The sequence below is a fragment of the Augochlora pura genome, chromosome 7 (assembly GCF_028453695.1).
Source record: "Augochlora pura isolate Apur16 chromosome 7, APUR_v2.2.1, whole genome shotgun sequence".
Taxonomy (NCBI): domain Eukaryota; kingdom Metazoa; phylum Arthropoda; class Insecta; order Hymenoptera; family Halictidae; genus Augochlora; species Augochlora pura.
In genome coordinates this window covers 3,891,606-3,897,433 of record NC_135778.1, presented here as the reverse complement: position 1 = coordinate 3,897,433, position 5,828 = coordinate 3,891,606, and positions in this window count along the sequence as shown.

Below are 5,828 nucleotides of genomic sequence, written 5' to 3'. Positions count from 1 at the left end.
GCCGAAGGAGAAAAGTTCCTGATCTAACTAGGAAGTTAAGACAAGAGGGAACCCGGTAAATCGCTCGTTTACGATTTGCCATGCATCGCCCGTTTCTGCGGGCGATTCTGCTGGCAGGTTGTGCAACCCGACGACCCGGTGCACACACACGTACGACACGCGGTAGTCGGTCGTGTTCGTAAAAAATCGAACGCGAGCCATTGTTCCGGAATCGTTGATTAGACGAGACCGTCGGACCCGCTTTCCGCCTCGACGATTACCGACGATCCACAGCGGTCCGGATCGAAGCTGTCCAGAGTTGCCAAACGAATCAATTTCTCTCCGTATTACATTAATTTCTCATTATTCTTTAACACCAATATAACCTGACATAACCAAACCTACCAAGTCGATCAAAGTGACCGATTCCACTCTTTTTCTTATAAAATTGTTCAGATTATAAAGACTTTTACACACGAAATTATTAGATGCATATCAGGATCGAAGCATAAATTGTAATACAAATGGCGGAAAGTTTAAATAAATCCAGTCTTGCCATTCTTCTAAAGCAAAACGCGTAGCTACCGCCGTGTTAGGTTATGTCAGGTTATAGATAGCTAGATACTAAGAAATTCAAGAAACTGAAAATTGTCATTCGAAGAAATATCGAATAAATAATTTAACTTTTCTTATTTATACATCGTAGAACCTATTGCAAGTCTAAGACAATATTATAGCGGAAAGGGTTGATATCGTTATCAGATAAAAAAAATTAGCTTCGCATGGAGATTGAAGACGAATTCCGTCGCTTCGCGCAACCAGCGCGTATTTTTTTCGCGAAACGAAAAGAATTCAGAGAAAGGACTCGAGATTTTAATGGCCAGGAAGGTGGACTTGGCCGCGTAATGGACAATTTAAGCGAGCGCAACTGATTGGAGTTCGCCGCCACGCCTCCGCATGCGCGGACTTAATTTGCGGGGACCGCGTGCGATTAGGCATCTCGCCGCGCGTTCGTCTCTCTTAATGAGACGCATTTACATGAAAGTCTAATTGTCCGGTAGCATCGAGCCACGGCTCGTCCCGTCGATTTCTAGGCAACGATAAGATGAGACCACCCTACGGCCAACCAGCTAATTCCAGCGTGAACCTTAAGTGGTCGTTAGCGCAACAATATTCACGGTGACACCTCTTCCGCTTTGCCGGTTCCGACCCGACGGGATGTTACGCCTCCGCTTCGAGCCGAGATTGGACCTCGTATAATAGCACGCCGCTGAAATGATTGAAGAGTCGTTCGGGCTTGTTCTCTTGTCAATTCCGTGTGAACACAGGTTGCGAAAACTACAAGGAAATTATTAGATAATTCGCGTAATATGCTCGTATCACCTAAAGTTGCGATCTGTTTTTAACTCTCAGCCAAATAAAGTTGTTCAATAACTAAAACGAGAATTTTTTACGCTAATTAACATTGTAATTTCTCAATTTTATTATGATTTATACGGTTTATATTACGCGAATATAACGTTTTATATTATACGAATATCGAAGAAGTAATCAATGCCTCACGAACTTGCCTTAATATTTTCTTTCAACTGAATAAAATACCGCTGTTTGTATGGAATTTTTTTAGGTTCTTCTGTTAGTGTTAATTTAGTTTATTTTGGTAACATAGTTTGAAATATCAACGAGGTCCTTTCACGCTTGACGCAGGAATCACCGAACCCTGAACACGGCTTACGTACACGTAATAATGGCAACATTGTATTTATTTTGGCATTGCTTAGTCGCAGTCTCGAATAATTGCGAAATGAAGAGAGTCGTCAGGGCCGTTCCATTTCGACTCCAGTGTTAAATAAAACAAGCAACGTTCTCCCTCTCTCTCTCTCTCTCTCTCTGTGGGGCTTACGTTTTCAGGCGCTGCGTGTCGCGTCTTTCAGCAAATGCCTTAAGAAGCGACAGAACTTTCCGACAAGCGGAATAATGGTGAATCCAAGAGTGGGAACAAATGTTTAAGATGGGTAATGGAATTTCATGCCACTTTCTCGTTTCGCAGCGCAAGTGACTCGATCGCTATCGCGCATTGTCTTCGCGTGTAATGAACATTGTGTGCATTCCTTTTCTCGCTCTTTATCGTATAATAAAAGAATGCCTTTAACCGCGGTAATTGTTGTCTCCCGCAAAAGGTTTTACGACGAAAGATTCTACGACGAGCGTTCCACGCGTAACAAAAGGTGTCGATATCGAGGGCTGGCCACAGCTTTGTAAAAGGCGGAGCAACGAAAGCCGATTCAGATTTTTGAAAATAGAAATTAATTTTACTAAACGAGGTCTAACGAACGAGAGGCGCGTGCTCGTAGGCGTCTTCTTATTACGAAATAGCATTGTAATTATCTATGTTTGTCCTTCGCGCAGATTCTTAGCATTATGTGTAAATATTTCATAGAATTGACGATAACTTATGAAAATCTTCGTACGTCCGCACGCGACCGCGTTTCGTCCCATAAAAACGTTGCATGTTATATTCCGTTTTTTTTTAATACCGCTTCCAGTAATCTCGGAAGCCAACTTGAGAATCTTGTTACATTATTACCAACCTATCGCAATTATTAATACATAAAATAAGTGTTCAAATTAAGGTAACGAATTTTTATTTTGCATAAAGATCCGTGGCGTAGAATGATTTTCCAGTTTTAAAGACGACACGAGGCGAATATAGCTGATGTAAAAACAATTTTGTTATAATCAGCGTACGTACGACCATCGTTTATGTCAAATCTGTTAATTACATTAATAAAAAAGAAAATGGAAATCGACGGCAGACTACAACGCGTCGATAAAAGCGATAAAATAATGAAACGCGAGTGATATTCTTATGATAAAATGATCTTCGGCGTGAAAGAAAATTCGGAGCAAGATTTCGCGATTGTCAATACCACTTTGTGTAAGAAATCGTTACTAATGCCGCGCGGCCTGTACAAACTTTTGTATCCGCGGGAAGGCGTGTCGGTTGAAACGGACGATGCCGAATGGTACCGCGCCATTCGCCGGCCGGAATAAACAAACGGGTCATTAAAATTCGCCGAAAATACACGAGCGGTCCTGTTCCGAGGTTTCGAGGATTAAGTCGAACTGTTGACACAGCCGGTTTATAAGTTTACTGGAAACCGATGCGACTCTCGCGATGCCTCCCACCCCCGCCGCGACTATTTTTAATCCGTCCGCGGGAAAAACAAAACCGGCGCGAAGTGAAATGATTGACGCCCGGACGAGATACCGTTGATCCTAATTTCGCTCGGAATTTCTCGGCTCGCGTCCGCGTTATATAATTGTTGCGAATGTACCATGAAAACGCGTTAGAAAACACCGTTTGGCACGCGAAGTAGCGCCGGTGGCCACACCGACGCGTACCATGATTTTAGATTCGATCGGACGCACGTAAGCGATCCGCGTGACGAGAAATACGATTCGTTTCGGGTTGCGACAGATTTTTGGTCCTGGATCTATGGAATTTCCTCGACATTCCGGGGAATTTCGACATTTACGTGATTGCCGCAAAAGCGGTGAATTTATTCAGTTTCGCTTTATAAGTCATCTTGTTGGTCGTTTATTTATTAATGCATATAACTATGAACGTATATATTATAATTATTAATGCATATAACAGTATATTGTTATAAAAGAATAGCGAACCCGGGATCAGGTTCACCACGATCACTATAGCGGATGAAATTCTGCTCCGTTTTTGCTTATTAGTCTGCTGCAGAAATGCGAGCTGAATTCTTCCGCTCTTACTTTCTAATTCGTCTTGTTGCTTGTTCATTTATTATTTAATGTATATAACAGTACGTCGCTGCAATCACTATAATAGAATATTTGCAGACTCGATTCTATTGTACAAAGCATATTGAATAGAATGAACAATGTGCATTCACCATCGTGAGGGTTTTGTTCGCTTCCAAGAACACAATTGTCCAAGTGCCTGGTAGTTTTCACAGTGTACAATGACATTTTCATTTTAATTCAAACTTTGATTTCATCCTTAAATGATGTTCGGCGTATTATCCCCTTGTAGTACGATTTCCTTCGATCAGAAATTTTTCGATCGTAATAATTTCTAAGAAGAAAAACATAACCTATATTTATCCTGTGCCTACGTTTACTTAAATTATAGAAATATTACTGAGACGAAATCAGAATTTTATTCGGACCAAGCAGAACGAAATAGCATTCATATTTAACAAGTAAAAATCTTAAAACTAAACTAAAAATCTTCGTCGCGTGTCGGACTCGTCAAAGTATAGCAAAGGGTTAAGATGGAGGGGAATGTGCACGAGAGGGTCACATTGCTTTTCGTACATGAAAGAGGTCGAGTGCTGGCAAATATCGTAAAGCATTCTACGCGGGTAGGGGGGAGGACAAATATTTGAGTGACGGAGTCGCGTAGAATACAGGAAAAACATAGGTGTCGAGTTGCGCAAGCTAACGCAAGTCGAATACAATTTTCGAAAGTGCGTAATGAAGGATCCGTGTAACGCTGCATTTCAAAATCGTGTAGAAAATGTTAAAGTTCAAATGTGTACAACGGTCGCCGTCTGAATGTAGACACGATGTTTCTGGTAATGCCGTGCTTCGTGTGCATCGCCGGATTTCGAATTGACCGGTATTACGTTGTACCATTTCTCTCGGCCAGAACGAAATTCTATGCGGATCCACGACGAATCCTTTTCACCGAACCATGCAAATTTCGCAATCCGTCGTTAAGATTTAATAAGAAACAATTAATTTATTAACGCAAAAATTTCTCGAGTTATTCCTGCTGAAAAAAGTATTTCACATCTCTGATTCAATCAATTATTGTCACTAACATGTTATATGTAAAAATAGAAAAGAGAATGCTCGATCATACTTCTAATTATCGGAATTGTTATCAATTTTTAGACATCGTAAATAATAAATTCATTAGTGAAAGGTATTTTATTAAATAATGAATAAGCAATAGGAAAATCATTGTTGACGGTTGCTCTCAAGTAAAGGTCCAGCGGCATGTTGTTTTTCAAATTAGTCAGTCTCTCATTGTTATTGTAAGTATGCAGACGTGTTTCGTAAAGCGCACCCAGCAAATATTCTAACGAATTTTTCTGATCCAAGATGGACTTCAATTGATTACTGCTGACCCTTGGTCCACCCTGTATCACTAGCGGCCATCGTAGTAGTCAGTTGTGGTCATTCAAGTGGTAATCAGTGGTCATTAATTCGAAGAGGTAGTTAAGTGAGTACTTAATATTCTATGCAAGTCAAAATTAATTTTTCTAAGTATTAAATTGCAAGAGACAATGAATTTATTAACGCAAAAATTTCTCGACTTATTCCTGCTGAAAAAAATTATTTCACATCTCTGATTCAATCAATTATTGTCACTAACATGTTAAATGTAAAAATGGAATAGAGAATGCTTGACCATACTTCTAATTATCGGAAATGTTATAAATTTTTAGACATCGGAAATAATAAATTTATTAGTGAAAGAAATTCGGTTGAATATTACGCATTATGAAAAACTGTGTTGACGGTTACTTTCAGGTCCACGTTTCGCGGTTTGTTATTGTTCAGTTAGTCTGCGCGTCCTTGTCATTGAAAACAGTCGTATTTCGTAATGTGCTCGTCGCGTGTGTTCTTGTGAAGTGCTTTGACCCAGGGTGGACCCCCATGGATTACTGCTGACCCTTGGTCCACCCTGTGGTCACTAGTGACCATCGTAGTGATCAGTTGTGATAATTCAAGTGGTAATCAGTGGTCATTAATACAATAAGATAAATACGTGAGTGCTTAATAATATAACCGCCAAGAAGAAT